Source organism: Vulpes vulpes, chromosome 12 (genome assembly GCF_048418805.1).
Source record: "Vulpes vulpes isolate BD-2025 chromosome 12, VulVul3, whole genome shotgun sequence".
Lineage (NCBI taxonomy): Eukaryota > Metazoa > Chordata > Mammalia > Carnivora > Canidae > Vulpes > Vulpes vulpes.
This window is the reverse complement of record NC_132791.1, coordinates 1,194,050-1,210,862: the sequence shown is the minus strand read 5'-3', so window position 1 is coordinate 1,210,862 and position 16,813 is coordinate 1,194,050.

Sequence of the window (16,813 nt, the reverse complement as noted above, 5' to 3'; positions counted from 1 at the left end):
AACAACATGGCCAAGCCGATGGGAGGCTACTCCTGGGATCACCCACATGGGACCGGAACACCAGGTTCTCCGGGAGACTCTCGCCCTTGGATGAACAAGTGGCCAGGCCCGGGAGGCCCGTGTGGCTGGGACCCCGTGAAGAACTGGGGGTGGCCTCCAGCCACAGCCGGCGGAAGCTGGTGTCTTGGGAACCAGAGCTGGAGGGACCACACCCAGAAGCACGTCGGCCCCAACGACCCACAAACACCGGGTCAAGGCCGAGATGGGAGGGAAGCTGGCCGGCACCTGGGCTCCGCTGGATGGGCCCCTAAAGTGCGGGACCCAGCCAAGCCGTGCCTGCACTCCTGACCCCCCAGAACCCAAATAACCAGTGCTTTAAGCCACCTCGTTTGTCATAATGCTGAGGACAGCAGCAGGTAATTCATGCGATGTCAGGTGTTTAAGTATCGCCACGCCGCAGGTGTATGATGAATGATCATCCAGGGGACTTGGATCATAGTCACTCCAGCCATAACATGATGCCATTCGGGGCCTCCCTCTGCGGACAGAGTCCTCCTGTGCGGCTTCGGCCCCAGGCAGGCCCGCTCGGACCCCGCAGCCTGCCGCCCGGCGCCCACTCTGGCCACGGGAGCTCAGCACCGTCCGTCAGACGCAAACATGAGCCGCCTGCGTGGTCTTGGATTTTCCAGGAGACACGTTAGAACGGTGGGAAGACAAGTAGAGCCGGGTTTAGTGACATATTCGATTTAACCAACATGCAAACATGTCATCTCGACGCACGTCAAGTGCACAGGAGCCTCCTGTGGCCGGTGCCCGGGGTTAGCACCCGCTCTGGAGGCCGCCCGTGGGACCGCCAAGCCTGTGACCCTGTGACGTCTCCTGACAATGAGCGGGGCCCGTCACCTTTCGTCCGTCGGCTGTTTGAACCAAGCGACATGGAAGGCCGGGCCGACCGGTGTGAGGAGCGGCGGTGGGGGGCTGCCGAGGCCGCAACAGGGCCAGGAGCAAGATGCAGTGGGGGAGACCAGGCCCCAGGATCCCAGGAGGCAGAGGAACGGCCACGCTGCGGACGGCGGCGGGTACGTGGACTACGAGGGGCGGCGGGTTATGGGGCAGAACGGCCCTCCCGCCCTCCACGCAGCAGACGTTCGTGGGGGAATCCCCACCACACGGGCTGGTGCCCTGACTGCAGAGGCAGATCCGGCCCCCGCCGTCCTGGAATCACCAGCCGAGTGGGGAAGGACCGACGTGGGGGTAGAGTCGTCGGGCGCACACGTGGCTACAGCAGGGGAGGCCTCCAGACACACTTCCAGGCCCTCCCTCCACGCGCGCGGGGACCACAAAGGCCTCCCGGGTGGAGCAACAACGGAGCCACGTCCTGGGAAAGGGGCGGAGGCCTTGCCGGTGACAAGAGGCGCTGAGAGTGTCCCGGTGGGGACATGTGCAGGGAGATGTGGGGCCCTCGGGGGGCTCCCGGGCCTGGCCGGAGCAGAGCCTCATGAGGACAAGGGTCCGAGGCTGCAGAGGGGGGCAGGGCAGGGACTGCGGGCGCCGAGGCCGTGGGAGGGGACCCCGAACTCTCCCCCTGGGCTGCTGGGGGTCGCCGTGTGTGCAGAAGCCCCCCCCCCGCGGACCTTGGGACACGGCCCCATACCGGGTCCCGGTTCTGGTGCTTTGACGGTTTCTGCGATTGTCGCCCACTTAACACCACACGGTGTCTAGAATGACTCCTCCTTGGGGCGGGCGGGCGGCGGGCTCGGGTCATGGCCCCAGGGTCAGGACCCAGCCCCACATGGAGCTCTCTGCCTCGGCCTCTGCTGCTGCTCCAGCTTGTGCGCTCGCCCTCGCCCTCGCCCCTCACCCTCGCCCCCACCCCCGCCCCTGCCCTCGCCCTCACCCTTGCGCTCAGATAGAAGCCCCCCCCCCCCCAGCACTGACTCTCTGGCTCCTCGTCCACACCCACACCCAGACCCTGGGCTGCAAAGGCCCTGCCTCACCATGCACTGCGGGGCCCAGTCCCCTTTCCTATGTGCCTCGGTGGGGTTGGAATGGGACGTGGGGCCCACCAGGAGCGCCGACCACATCACGCCGCTTCCCCGACCCCAAGACACGACATGTCCATGGCTCTCACGGTGCCTTTGCACTGAATCCCATGGGCTGAGCTCTGTTGGGTGGGACCCCGGGGCCCCGAGTTCGGGGAGAGCACGATGCAGCAAGTGCCCACATGGGTCCCCAGCCTGGCACACGGCCGTTTGCCCTGGGGTCGGATCCTGCGTCTCTGTCCTTCCCCCGTGTTTACGGGGCACCCCCTGTGCACAGATGCTGCGCTCGTCACTGGTGACCCGTGGTCCCCTGGATGCAGCGGCTCTACATGGGGGCCCGACGGGGGCATGTGGCCCAGCCTGGGGAGGAGGACCGTGAGCACCGCGGGCACAGACCGGGATCCCTGTGTCATTCTGGGCCGGGGGTCGTCCTCAAGGAAGCAGGGTGTGGGTGACACCGAATGCTGAGTGAGAGGGGACAGCCCCTGGGGCCGCGGTGCCCCCTCTCGGGAGGCCACCTCCCCAAGCCCTGCTCCAGGCCCGTCTGCCAATATTCCTGACCCTCCTCACACCTCATCGCCGTGTGCGTCCGGTGAGAGCACGAACGTCGGCCACCCTCCCCTCCGGCCACCGCAAAATCGAGATCCCAGAAGGTGGTGGCACGTTTCCCACTTTAATTGTTTTTGCACCTTGCTGCTGGTCCCTGCTCCCCGACGGCTGTCCCCATTCTCTCCTAGAAGCGGCCCCGCTCCCTCCCTGGGCCCCACCGTGGAGGCAACGCCTTGAGGGTGTCAGGTTCTGGCTGCGGGAACAGCGTGGGGGGCACATGCGCTCTGAGTGGGCTGGGACTGTAGCTGGGACGGGGCACGTCCAGGGCCCAGGGGTGCTGAGCACCCATAACACAGCCGCAGCCTGACCCGCCGCTCCCCGCTGGGTGGCCTGCAGTCTTCCGGGCCGGCCGCGTGCTTCGGGGACCCGCTGGCTCAGCCCGGCCGCCCTGCCTGCTTGCAGGAGGCAAGTGGAGGCCCCCGTGCATTGCCCGAAGCCCAGGGCCCAGCGGCACGGCTGAGACGTGGGCCCGCCCAGTGTGTCCCCAGCTTCCCTCCTCTAGCCTCAGGCTTAATTTTCTCAGTGCAGTAAAACTGTGTCCCCCCAAACCCGTCAAATATGGGGACCCTGTGGCACAAAGGGGCGGATCCCCTGCCAAAGGTCGCGCGGCCCCCGCAGAGATGGCCCAGCGGGACGCGGACCCCGGGATCCGGCTTCACAGCCCCGCTCCCATCCACACAGACGCCTTCGAAGCCGGCCGTGCCCTGCGAGCCTGGTCCCGGCGTCCGGCCCGGGGGGGTCCTGCCTGCGCTGCAGAAAGAAGTGCAATAAGCAGGCGGCCGCCTCCGTGCGGGCGGTCGCTGTGCGGGGAGGCAGCCGTCGGCAGCCACGTGGCCTCAAGAAGGCTGGAGCCCGCAGCCGGGCGGCGATGCTAGGGGTCTAGCCTGGGGCCGGGCTCTCCGTAGGGATCCCGCGAGTGGGAGGTGCTCCTCACCTCCTGGCCCGTGAACGTGGACCGGGGTGCGGGTGGGAGCAGGACAGGAAAAGTGGGGTCAGGGCGGACAGGACAGCACGGTGGAATCCGTAGAATCCGCTTTCTGGCCCAGAAATCCCTAAAATCGTCCTTCCAGGGGCTGTCTCAATGCCTCCTCCGACCGGGAACTCTCCACGTCGGCTAAGAAACGAGCCTGCTCCAAGAGACAGGAAAGCGGAGGCCGGGCCGGGGCTCGGGTCGCTGAGCCCTAAACACGGGGGGATCACCTTCCAGCGGCGTCTCCGCGAGGCTGGACGTCGTCCACGGGCGCTCCTGCCTCCACGTTCCACCCTCGGCGAGTGGGCGGCTGATGACGCCGTCTAGGGCGCCGCTGGGAGCGATCACCACCTCGGCCGGCACGCGGGGCCTTGAAGCGCGGGTCCGGGTGTCTGGGCTCAGGCCTCAGCGCCGTCCCGCCCCAGCGGCAAGACCCACGGGCAGGGCCCCCGCCAGCGCCAGGCTTCTGGTTCCCGTCAGCAAACTGACAACAGGGCCCACCTCCGCGGACGCGGATCTGAGACTTGGCCTCTGACGTGCTCCGCGCCGGGCCTGCCACCCACTCTCCGCTCGGCAGGAAGACGTTGCGGGGATTATGGAAGAGCTGGGCCCACCTATGGCCCGCTGGTCCCGGGAGAGAGGACCTGCAGGGCCCACGGGGCGGCTCCTTCCTGGCTGGGGCCAGACCAGACACCGTCTCTCCTCTGACCTCCCCCTGCCCCGTCCCTCTGTGATAGCCCTGAGCTCCCAGGACGGGAGGAGTCAGGATCTGCTGTGAAGGAGGAGCCCCCTGTCAGGGAAGGCTTCACGCTGAAAACCCAGGACAGACAGACAGATGCGCGCCAGAGAGAATTCAAACTGTGGGGGGGGGGGGGGGGGCGGGCGGCGGGAGGAAGGGAGTGACACGAGAGCTGGGCAGGTGGTCGTAACGCGGGTGTAGACGCAGGATGGAGGAGGTCAGACAACTGAGGTCCAGGCTCTCTGCTCCCACAAGGGAATCTCCACGTCTGTTGGTTTGCGGGTGGAGGGTTCCATCGGTTGCCTACTGCCGCGAAACGGCTGCTGGAAAATCCCCCGAAACCTGTGACTTCAACCATGAACTTCCATCACTTGTTGGCTCAGTCAAGGTAGGTGGTGCAGCTCCGGTGCAGGCCGTGCACACGCATCGCAGGGCCAGGGCAGGGGCAGGATGGGGCCCAGTGGTCTAAGCGGGGTTTGGCCGGGACACTTGGGCTCGGCTGCACCTGTCTCTCATCCCCCGGAGCTGGGGGGCTACGGTAGGCACAGCCCCCACGCGAGTGCTCACAGGCCTCGCCCGCATCCCAGGCTGTTGGGGAGAGCAGATGCTTCCCTCGATGTACAGCCTCGGGAGAGAGGCGGCCGAGACCAGTCGCCTGTGTCTCTGAGCAGATGTGGGTTCAGCACATCACTGTTGCTGCAGACTGAGAAGAACAGGATTTCCCAGAGAGGAAATGACTTTTGGCGTCTGTAACCGAGACTCTGTCCCTTACGACCTACACCTTGAGAAGACCAGGATGACAAGCGGAAAGGATAAAAAACCCCAGACGGGGGAGGAGAGTGGGACGGTGCTTCAAGAGAAGTTTTTGCCTCCACGGAGAAAAAGAGAATTCACTGTGACGGGGCGACGGGAAGAGGAGAAATCCTAGAACTCGGGGTCCCCCGGGGCCCCGCCTCCCGAGCTAAGTCCTGGGTATGGGAGTGTATCACTTGCTCCCTGACACATAAATACTGTGTAACAAACACAAAATCTTTTTTTTTTAAAGATTTTATTTATTTATTCATGAGAGACACAGAGAGAGGCAGAGACACAGGCAGAGGGAGAAGCAGGCTCCATGCAGGGACCTGATGCGGGACTCGATCCCGGGACCCTGGGCTCACGCCCTGAGCTAAAGGCTGATGCTCAACCGCTGAGCCACCCGGGGGGTCCAACAAACAGGATGACGCATCACAATACATTTCTACGTTCTTAGATCTGCAGGTCAGCAGGGGGTCAACTTATTTAGGCTGGGCCTCCCCGAAGCAGGCCTGCCCTGTGTACCATCCTCTTTGGATCAGAGGGAAAACTATGGAATGTTCTCTTGGCGACAGCAGAGGCACCAGAGGGCAAGCGGAAACAGAGAACGGTCTACGAAGGCCTAGACTTGGAGACGACACGCCGTTACGTTTGCCTCATCCTCTTGACCAAACCAAGTCACGTGGACGAGCTCCAAGGCAAGCAGGGCAGGGAGGTGGCAGCGGGGACGGGGGTGACCTGTCTTCATGGAAAAAAAAAAAAAAAAAAACAAAGTCAGATGCAAAGAGCATGAATATCAAGGGCGGCAGAAAATCTTGGGGCCGACAGTCCAGTCTACTCTACTTGGGATGGAACGATAGGAACCCAAGCGAGCTTGAGGATTGGGGAGCAGCAGGTACAGGTGCTTGGCCACCAAGACCCCCACACAGGACAGCCCCCGAGGCTGACGAGCCATCCAGGTGCCTGAGCCAGGGACAGACTCCCAGCCACCAGCAGGAGACGCTGAGGAAGCGCACCAACGGCATGAAGTGCTGGTGGCCCTGAGGACACGTGGCCCCCGGGGCGCAGGGCAGGAAGTCGGAGGGACTGGAACCACGGGCGGAACAAGACCACCAGCCATAGACGCACCTGGATGGAGGCCGGGGACCGTCGCAGGACAAGCCGCAGCCCGCGGACGCCCACAAGGCCCAAACACCCACTGCCAATAACTGATAGATAAGAGTAAGGCCGCTGGGAGTGAGCCCACCCCCCCAACCTGGGGGAGGGGAGGAGAGGAGGGAGATGACGAGGATCTTGACGCACCTACGGGGGACCCCAATCAATCACACTTAAACCTGAGAGTCACAGAGTCCTATGGACGCGCAAGATCGTGTCTTCGGCCCTTGGTGGAAACGGGGACTGGCCAGGTAGGGACCGCGGCAAAGAAGCAACGGGAGGCACATCCAGCGCGGCTTCCGACGGCGGTGACGTGAGCTGCTCCCCTGCTGCGGTAGGTGTCGCTCCCGTACGTTATGATCACATTTTCCTCCCGCCGGACTTCTCACCGCGTTTCATCAGATCAACGGCGCGGCCAGCGGAGGCCTTTTAAAGGCCCGTGTCAGAGCCCCACGCCAAGGACGCAGGAGCCCCCCCACTTCGGACCCTGGAGTGGGCCCGTCCTCCTCCTCGGGTCTCCCGGACGCTGCCAGACGCTCCTCTGCACCGACTACGTGGGGGGGTCTCCCTGTCTGGCGTTCTCCGGGGGAAGCTGTAACTCGTGGCTCAGCGCGTCGATGCTGCTGCTTCTCCTTTTCATTCCGTGTTCCCGGGAGGGGGCGGGGAGTGGGGCACGAGAGCAGATCGGAGCCAGGCTGTCCTCGTTTGACTCACCGGGACTTGGAAGGCACTTAAGTTCTTTTCTCTTTTCCATTGGAACGGGAGCGGAATCCAAAATTCCTCGCTGTCTCTAAATACCAACTGACTAAGCTCAAAGGCTCCCAGAATAAACAGCTGAGCATCCCGGGAAGTTAGCAGCGACCTGGGGGCCTGGTGAACGCGGCGCGCGCCTCCTGCCCTCCTCACCGGATTCTGCTCCGGGGGCCCCTGCTCGCCGGGCAAGCGGACATACGTTTGTTTTGTAGCCAGTTGATAAGCGATGAGCTCCCGGCACCTCGGCCTGTGATGCCGGGGCCCCCGAAATAGGATGTCGCGTGGCCAACAGGACGAGATGCGAGCGCAGCTGGGTTGCGTTGCTCCCCGCCCTGCCCACCCGTCCCACACCTTCCTGCCCTTACGGGGCTCCCCCCTTCCCGTGTATCCTCCTGAAACCCGGCCCGTGCTCGCACCTTCGAGCTCCTAAGCAGCCCTTCTTCTGGGGCCCAGAGCCTGGCACAGACGTCCCCACTGCCATTCCCCGCCCTGGACAGACATCACTAATGGATCGCGGCACCTGCTCCTGCTGATCCGTACGGAGCCTCACAGTTCTCTGCTCCAGGCCGCTGGTACGGATCAATGGGACTTGGCACCCGAGGTGGAGCAGCTTTGTAGGACCAGATTTAGACTCTACTTCGAACCTCAAGGAGCTGAAAATAAAAATTGGCATAATAACAGCCGTCGTTTGTTGACTGAGCTACGTGCTCTTCAGATACCCTCCCGTTGATTCCTTTTCACGGCGTTGCAAGCGGAGCACTGCGCTCCCCCATCTCGTGGGCAGGATCGCTGGGACTCGGAGAGGTCGAGTGACATGCACAGGGTCACGCAGCCGGGAAGCGGTGGGGATGGGGCAAGAGTCCCCCGGGCTCTCGGCTTCTCCAACATCCACCACGCCCCCCAGCTGGGCTGCCCTCACGTGCCGTGCTACTGCTTGCTCTGAGGCCTTCCCTTACACAACTGCCTTTTCCAGAATGCCGTTCAGCCGTCCGCGCCGGTGCAGAGCCTCTCACCTCCCGAGAGCCAGCACGGCGCTATCACGTCTTCCGGGAAACCCTTCCTGGCCCAGCTACAACCAGCCCCGCTCTTCTTGCTCCCCCACAAGAGGATTCCTACCTTTCATGCAGAGCCTCAGCACCACGGATTCTTCTATATCAAGTCAGGAAGGACAGAATGAATGAATGAATGAATGAGTGTAAGCCCCAGAACCGAGCCCCCAAGGGTGACTTGTCGAGTTTTCCGTTCCCCAGGAACTCAGCTGATGCCTTGTGCGTGTTCCCATGCCTGTTTGCCAGGGTAGTGGGTTCTGTGTCCGGGGCGCCAGCCTGCCCGGGTGGGAGGACCCGAGGACCCGCTCACGAGCGAGGACCACCCGAGGCCGCACACTCAGGGTGGAAACCCAGGACCTCTGAGCAACAGGGCCAAGGTCTGGGCCAGGACAGGCGGTGCCAAGGGTTGGGTCCAAAAGGCAGACCCCGGAGCCGTGTGCGTGGGCAGCCTCCTCCCTGGTGCCCCCTCCGCCTGCCCTCCCGACCCCCACCCCCCGCAGGGTCTTTCTCAGATCCACGCCTGGTCTTCCGCGGCTCCCCGGTGCCCCCAGGTACAAGGCCCCAGCCCTCCGCAACGTGAGCCCACGCGTCCCGTCCGCGGCTTCCCCGCCCCTCTCCAACCCACCTCTGACATCTCGGGAACCTCACGTGGCTTGAATCTGGACAGGAGCCCGGGGGTTCCTGCTGTGTGGACCTTTGCTCCTGGCACCCTCTCTTCCCAGAATGACGTCCTGCTTCGGGTGGCCCCAGATGGCTCCTACTCAATGTCCACGCCCCAGCTCAGCCATCACCGTCTCCTCCCCCGGACGAGGTGAAGGCCCCGCCGTGCGCCCACAGCCCCCTTCCTGGGCCACAGCGCTCGCCTCGCCTACACACCTGGGCAGTGGGCGCCCCGCTCCTGGCTGGATGGCAGTGCCCGGGGCCACGTCTGATGACCGAAGGGTCAGTGTGGAATGACGAGTGGGTGAGGGCCAGTGACTCCGAGCGAAGACGGGGAAGGCGACTTGGGCTGGAGCTGTGCTTTGATGGGTTGCCTGCGCGACGCGAACGGTAAGGGGCTAGCGTGCAAGTAGGAGACACACGAGACCCTCTGGCCACTCTGCCCAGGGGGGTTAGACCTTGCTGCCCCACTTGAGAAGAAAACCTGAAATGCCCCCCTGCACCCTTGGATGCCCCTCCTGCCCCCGAATCCCGGCGCTGCTCCTACCTGATGAGACGCACGTGGCCGTCTCTCTCGGGACCTCTCTCCTGAGGCGCTGCCCTCTTTGCCCTTTCTCTGCCGTCCCCTATGACCCTGCGTGGCCTAGCTGGCTGGGCGGGGGCGGGGTGGGTGCAGGGCCCACCCCCTGCCCTTCTCTGGCTCCCGCGCTTGCTCCAGCAACAGCCATACCGGGGCAGGGGGGACTCTGGCTCGTGCTCTGAGGCCAGGCTCCACGGTTTACGTGCATTTCCATTTTTCGGATGCTCAGAGAAGCAAACGAGTGTGTCTGACGGCACACAGCTAAGGGGCTTGCTTGCCAGCGCTCCCCCGTCTCCTGGCCCCGGGGCCCTCGGAAGTTCCTCCTCCTGCTCTCAGGGATCTCGTCCTCCGGAGCGTCCCCGCTCCCCGCAGACAGAGGGAAGGCCGCCTCCGCCGCCGTGTTCTCTCTACCCTCGCCTTTTCCCCTTTCTCAATAAATCCATTTAGGAGTAAAGCGCTTGATGGACAGTTTAATGGAGCTCTCCGCAAGCCTGGCCACATTCAGGGTTCCTGGCTGGCTGAATGTCAGCGTCCGCAGCTCAAGAGCTGTTTTCCTTCCTTAACAATCAGTGTTTCGCGCCCGGTTCTTTATTGGGTGGACGGGGTCCGGCGCTTGAACGGGTCGTCGCGAAGTCAGCAGACCTGGGACTGAGGCCGGACTCCCTGTGTGACCTCGAGCGAGACTTTCAGCCTCTCTGGACCCTCGTGGTTCTAAAGACGGCGACAGCGATGTCCGGCCCCGCCCACGAACCACGAGTGTGTGTCTGTAATTTTTTTTTAAGTTCCTTGGGAAAAGGGGGCCAAAGTACATGAATAAACATTTCGCCCTTGTGGGTTCTTTTATTTATTTATTTATTTATTTTTTTGCCCTCGTGGGTTCTTACCCTGAGGTGTAACGGTGCAAAACTTCTCCGCGAATAGCCTTGCTGCCTTACCGCCGCCTGGACGACGCCGAGGAGCTCTGCGCACTTACGCGGTAACGATCGAGGACTTCCTGGAAACAGGGAGGTTTTGTGTTTCTTCCCAGGGCGTTTTTGTCTCTTTTATGAGCTAATGTACCCCGAAATAGATTCCATCGGGGAGGAAAAAACAGCAAGGAGCCTCAGCCTGATGCCTCCCTACGTTGTATGCCGCGTATGTGTCTTGGGGCCGGGAGTGAACGTCCCCAAGGTCGCCCAGCAAGCGGGTGGTGAAGCTGCGTGTGACCAGCAAGCAGGGCCGTCCCCACGTGGGCCAGGCGTGGGTCCCTGCAAGGGCCGCGCGGAGTGAGTGGGCCTTCGGGGAGGAGAGCAGCGCCAGCTCCGGGTGCCGGGGGCGCTGGGACGACAAAAGCCTTGGACTCAGTGTCAAGGCCGTAGGCAACCATCCCTCTGGCTTTCCAGAACGTCGCCTTCCTTTCAAGGCCCTGGCTCTGGCCCACGGCCGAAGCCCGGGGTGGCAGGTGTCCGCAGCGAAGGCTCTGACTCCCGCTGCAGCTCTGCCCACGCCCTGCAGGGACAGCCCAGGCCCCTCTGCGTGTCCTGCGGTGCAGTCGCCCTCGCCCGCCCGGGGAGCAAGGTGCTGACCGCCTCATCCTGGCAGGCCCAGAGCCGCCGGCTCCAAGCGCACGGGCCCAGCCAAGCCCTGCAGATGCCTCGTCGGATCCATCCTCACGAGCAGCCCTTTCGGGCGAGGAGGAAACAGAAGCCCCGGGAATCTCCTCCTGCCACCCCGTTAGTGCTCCCGGGCTTCTCTTAGGGCCAGAGCTCCATACGCCTCCCTCCGGCTGGGGACCCCGATCCGCTTCTCCCGTCCCTCACCCTCCAAATTCGGCTTCTCATCCATAATTGGTCTCGCCTGCTCCTCGTCGTCTCCAGAAAGCCCTCCCCGAGGTTCTAGGCGTGGGACAGGCGCCTCCTCCGGGCTGCCTCGTGCCCCGTAGCCCCGACCAACCCCGGCCTGCGGTCCTCACCTTGCCCTCGAGACGTCAGCCCCCTGCGTGGGCGCCACGGCTGCCTCATCAGCCACCTGCCAGCCTCGGGACCGGGAGGACGTCCTCCGACCTCTCCGCGTCTGTCTCCTTTTCTGGAATCCTGGGGTAACGGCGGGGGACCTTAGAACAGGAGCAGTACAGAGAGCCTGGAGCTGAGCCCGCCACGCAGCAGGTGCCCAGCAGGTGCCAGCTGCTGCCCGCGCACCGGGTCACCGCGACACTCTCCACCGTGCTTCTTGCAGGTCTCGCTCACGCAAGATTTTTGAGGAAGGAACAAACGCTGCGCTCGGCAGACTCCGCCGTCTACCTCACAGCAGCGGGGACCTCAGGGATCAGCTGGCACGAGCACAAATCAAGTTTCCTTTTGCATTTCCTTTTATCCAGGGAAGTACGAGAAGGGGCTTCCCCGTGCCCTGCTCCCCGGAGTGAGGTCGTCAGCCTTACAGGAAAAGAGCCGGAGCTCGGGGGGGAGGTGACTGCCTTGAACACGGGGGGCCGCGTGGGCAGACGGTCGGGTACCGGACGGCGCACGCGGCTCTGAGCACAGCTCGGGTTGCCTGCCGTGAGGCTGGACACTCGCTGGCAGTCGTCCTCCTCGCAGGACCGCCGCACCCCCGGCCCCAGAGCTCGGTGGCCCCAGGCAGCAGCAGCCCTCTTCCGGGACCCCCGGCCCTTTGCACTCCTGCTCTCGGGCCCACAGCGGCGTGGGCGCAGGTGCAGGGTGGGCACTGCAGTCGGCCCTGAGTGTCCCTCGGCCCAGCGGGAGGCCCAGCGCAAGAGCTTTGTTGGGCTCCATCCCTCCTCGGATGGCTGAGCCAACGGGACACCTTGGCCCTGGGTCACCGAGTGTTAGAGGCAGATCGGGGAAAACCTGGGTGCGACCACCGCGGCTGTGGACTGCAAGCTTGCCGCCCCGGGCCCGGCTCCAGGAGCTCGGCACCCTGTCCGTCCTCCTGTCAGCCCCGGGGCGGACGCCCCCCATCCTCCCGCCGCAGACGGGGAACCCGAGAGCAGAGACACCACAGGCGACGACTGTGGCTGCAGGACTCAAGCGCTTGACCCCAGGCAGGTGGGGCTGGGCCTGAGCCCCCTCGCGGCCACCCCCCTGTCCCCTCCCCGCTGGACCTTCAGGACTCCAGGCCCCCACACCTGCGTGACTTCAGACTGGATCAACCTCTGATCTAAGTATTTGTGTTCTTTCATCCTTACCCTTGACCTTAAGACAGGATCATCACTGCTTCGATTCCTGTACGAAAGCCTCCCGGGGAGTGGAGAGGCCCGAGAGCCTCCTCTCTCAGCTCCACCCCAACGCGGACAGCGGACAGCGGACAGCGGGGGGGGGGGGGGGGGGGGGGGGGGGCTCAGCCTCTGGCTGTGGAGTCTCCCAGGGGAGGCTTTAAAATGCAGATGTGTCGGCCCCAGCTCTGCCCACAACCCCCCCCCCCCCCCCCCGCAACTTAGCTAAATTAGAAATTTGCGGGCTCAGGCTCAGACATCTCGGTTTAAATACCCCTTGTGCTTCCAAAAGGGAGGCAGGAACCTGCTCCAAGGAGGAGAGTCCGCGTTTGGGGTCGTTATCCCTGGATTCAGCGTTACCCTGTGACCCCGAGGGAATGCGCAGCCCCTCTGATCGGCCTTTCCTCAATCTGTGAAATGGGAAGGAAATTGCCGCCTTGTGAAGGTGTTAGGTCACCGTACGCGGCAAGGCTGGTGGGTCCGTAGCGCACAGCACCCAGTCCTGGGATGCACGGCACCCACCGCCCCCACCCCCAGCAGCCGGCAGCTGCCTGCCCTTCCGCTCCGGTTGGCCACGCTCAGCGGCTGAAGGTCTGTGGACTGCAGTTAAATGATGGGCTCGGGTGTGACTTCTGGCTTCACCTCCTAATACCTTTGTTACCTCGGGCAAGTTTCTGAACCTCAGTTTCCCCATCTGAGAAGTGGAGCCAATGCCACCTGGCCCCGTGAACATGCAAGGAGCGTGCGTGCACACGGCATTGGGCACAGACCCGGGCCCGGGAGGCGCCAGGAGTGCAAAGCCGGACGTGCACGCTCCCCCCTCCGCCGCTGCTGCCCGTACTTTGTGCCTCGGGAGAGTCAGGCGGACGCGCTCCTGCTGACTCGAGCCGCGCGTACTCAGGGACTGGACCACAATTCCAAGAACCGTCAGTCTTCCAGGTGCCAAGTTAACAGATTTTGGTTTTCCAACTGTCAGGACCGGGGACTTAATCCACAGGAAACAGGCTTGGCAAAGCCCCATAGGAACCAGCACAACTTCTAACTCAAATGCTGCCCAGGCCTTTACTCACTGACAGGAAGTTAATTCCACAGACGTCTCTGGCCAGGGCAAGGCCGGGGGAGGAGAGGTGGTCAGTCCCTAAGCAGGTGCCAGAAGGAGTGAGCACGGCAGACAAATTTTTTTTTTTTTTTTTTTTTTTTTTGCTGCAAAAAGCTTTATTGTCTCCATTTGGTCCACGTTTTGGGAAAGGGCTCCAGAATGGTTAAAAAGCTGCCTAGTGGCTGCATGGGAAAAGGTTCAGGCACAAGCCCTGGCACCGAGGGGTTGCCAGAGGAGCCCCTCAAAGACTGCTGATCTCCAGAGGATCCTAGTCGTGCTTGAGAGTGAGCCTTTTGAAAAGGCATCGAGATCCAGAGACGTCTGAACGGGTCTGAGGGTAGAACTTGACAGGGCCAGATGCTCGGTAAATGGTGACTTGAGAGCATGTTCAATCCTGCTTCTGGGTTCTGAAAACCAGACACATGAATGCAGGAGAGGAAATCGTGGCGTCGCGGGCTGCAAGGCTCAGTCAGCTAATGGCTACGAGGCCTTCACGCCCCTGTCACCGCGGGCCGCGGTGGAGACAGCAGCTCCGGAGCCGGTCTGCTTCCACTTCCCAGCCCTGTTACGCGCGTCTCTGAGCTTCTGTGTTCCCCCCTAGAAAGTGGGGATGAAACAGGCCTGCCTTGCGAGCTGCCGAGAGAACCAAACGAGGCCGTGTCCCAGGCCCGTCCTAGAGACACAGAGAGAAATGAACAAGCCCCGCTGTCCACGGAGGCACCGCCTGGCAGGGAGGCTGACGTAAGCCCAGCAGGGTGGTCCGCGTGCGGGTCTGTCCCTGAGACACCATAGGCCGGGGTTGACGAGCCGCAGCCGATGTGCCAAGTCCAGCCCGCTGCCTGCTTTTATAAATAAAGTTTTATTGGAACACGGCCACACCCCTTCCTCGACGCGTTGTTCATGGCATCTTTCCCGCAGCAGCGGTAGCGTTGTGTCCTTGCAACCGGGACCATATGGCCTGCAATGCCTAAAATATCTAGGCTGTAGCCCTTTACAGAAACACCGTGCCAGCTCGTTACAGAGGGAGAAGTTAACTCCATCCTAGATGCCAAGAAAGAAGATGATGCTTAGCCCCAGTGCGTGTTGGGTCCTCTGAGTCGGTGAACTTCTATCTTTTGCAATTAATGAATTTGGGGTGTGGAAGTTTTGATGGCTGGCCCGGGGTCCCAAGTGTGTTAGAAGCAGGATTCAAAACTGGACCTAATGATTCTGCATGGCAGGCTGTTTTCACCGTCCCGGACAAACGAGGACAAGGACATAGCATATTTGAGCTGGGTATTGAAGAATGAATAGGAGCCTTCCAGGGGCAGGTGATGTCCAAAGGATGAAAAAGGCATCCAAGGATATAGACGAAAGAGCAAGAACAAAGTGTCCAGGGTGTAAACAAGTTTGGAAAACACAAACAGTTGGGTGCTGAGGGCTCTGAGAGTATGAGAGCTAGAGAGGGAGCTGTGAAAGGAGGAAGGGGCCCGGAAGACAGGCAGCGATGGAGAGGGTGCAAACTGCCCACGTGTAGATCTCCACCCACAGGGTCTGGGGAATACCACCCCCACCAAGAGGGGTCCAGGAGCAATGCGCACAGAGCAATCACGCAATCTCGGTGTACCGATGGCAAAACCGAGCCCCCCCCAACGGAAAAGCCCACATCTGTCTGTAGTACGAAAGCCAGGGTCCCCTGTCAGGTCACAACCCCGGGGCCAAAGTAGATACTGCCAGTGCGGGCGCTGCCAGGGTGGGGGGCACCTGCCGGGGGCACCTGCCACACCGCATCCTGGAGAATCGGCGGGGGGGGGGGGCAGTGAAGGGAGCTCTCGGGCTTCCTTGGGACTGACTGGGTTCCACTGCATGATCCATCTGGTGCCACGGTGTCCCAGACCCATTTCTGCAGGGTTGCCACACCGGTTAGGACGAGCCGTGCCAGGGGGAGGCCTGCCCATGCACCCGCGGCCTTCGGGTGACCTCACAGATTGCCAACTTCTCAGATGGAATAGACGGCTCACAAGCAGGGCAAGGCTGAACTCACTGTAACCGGCTGTAGAACGAACCAGGGCCTTGCGGGACCCCCTCTAAAGACCCGCACCCGCATCACGCGCATCACTAAGGGTCGCAAGGCTCTCTGCTTCCCATGACCAGGTATGAACGAGGCTGCAATTACACATTTCAGTTAAGCACCTTCCATCGGTGCTGAGACGTGGTGGGATCCACTCTGGGGAAATACAAATGCTGAGATGAAATGCAGTCCTCCGGCCCTCCCCCCGGCTCCCCCGGTACCTCCTCCCGGCACCATCTCTGTTTGAATCAGCAGCAGCAGCACAGTGCCGGGCACGGGGAATGGGCGCCCCATCTGAACCCCGCCTGCACCTCCTGCAGCCCTTCCCTGGAGCCTGGGCTGCCTCTCCTGTCACTTAGGGTCACACCGAGCTCGGGACATGTCAGGGGCTTGAGGGTGAATGCAAATAAGCACAATCCCACCTGCTGCCCTGTCACTCTGAGAGCTGCTGGGAGAGTCAGTCACTCGGTAAGCATTGCTTGAGTACCTACTGTGTGCAAGATGATGTTCTGAACCCAATGCGAAAGAAAACCTTCTGGAAAATGCTTTGAAACCCAAAGAAATTGAGTTTAAATCCTGGCTCTGCCAAGCTCAAGCCATGGGGTCTCCCTGAGACTCTCTTCCTTCCCCGCAAAGTGGGAACAGCAGCAAACCCACCGCATAGTGCTATGGGTCCTACACGATAGCCTGGGGGGCCCCTACCCATTCCTGAATGCTGCCCCTGACCTTGGAGGGGCTTCACACAGCTACTTGGCATTTCTTTGCTCCCCCTCAGCCATCACCCATCCTCTGGACTCTGCTTCATAACGTCTCCCCTGCTGGCCTGGCACCCCATAGAAGTCCCTGCTGCTACCCTGTTACCCACCTCCAGGCCCCCAGGGAGCACCTCCATGTGCTTAGCCCTGTACCAGTGGCTTTGGAAAAGTGCATCACTGCATGATTAAATATTTACTCTCAAGCACTTAAACCTCTAGTTTTAAAAACAGGACTAACGCGAGATGAGAATGATTCCGTCGATCCCGAAGGTGGTGCAGCGCTTGGTTCAGGGAAGGGGAGACTGAAGCGGGCTGTGGAACTCGGGAGACTAGTATGGAAGGAAAGGAA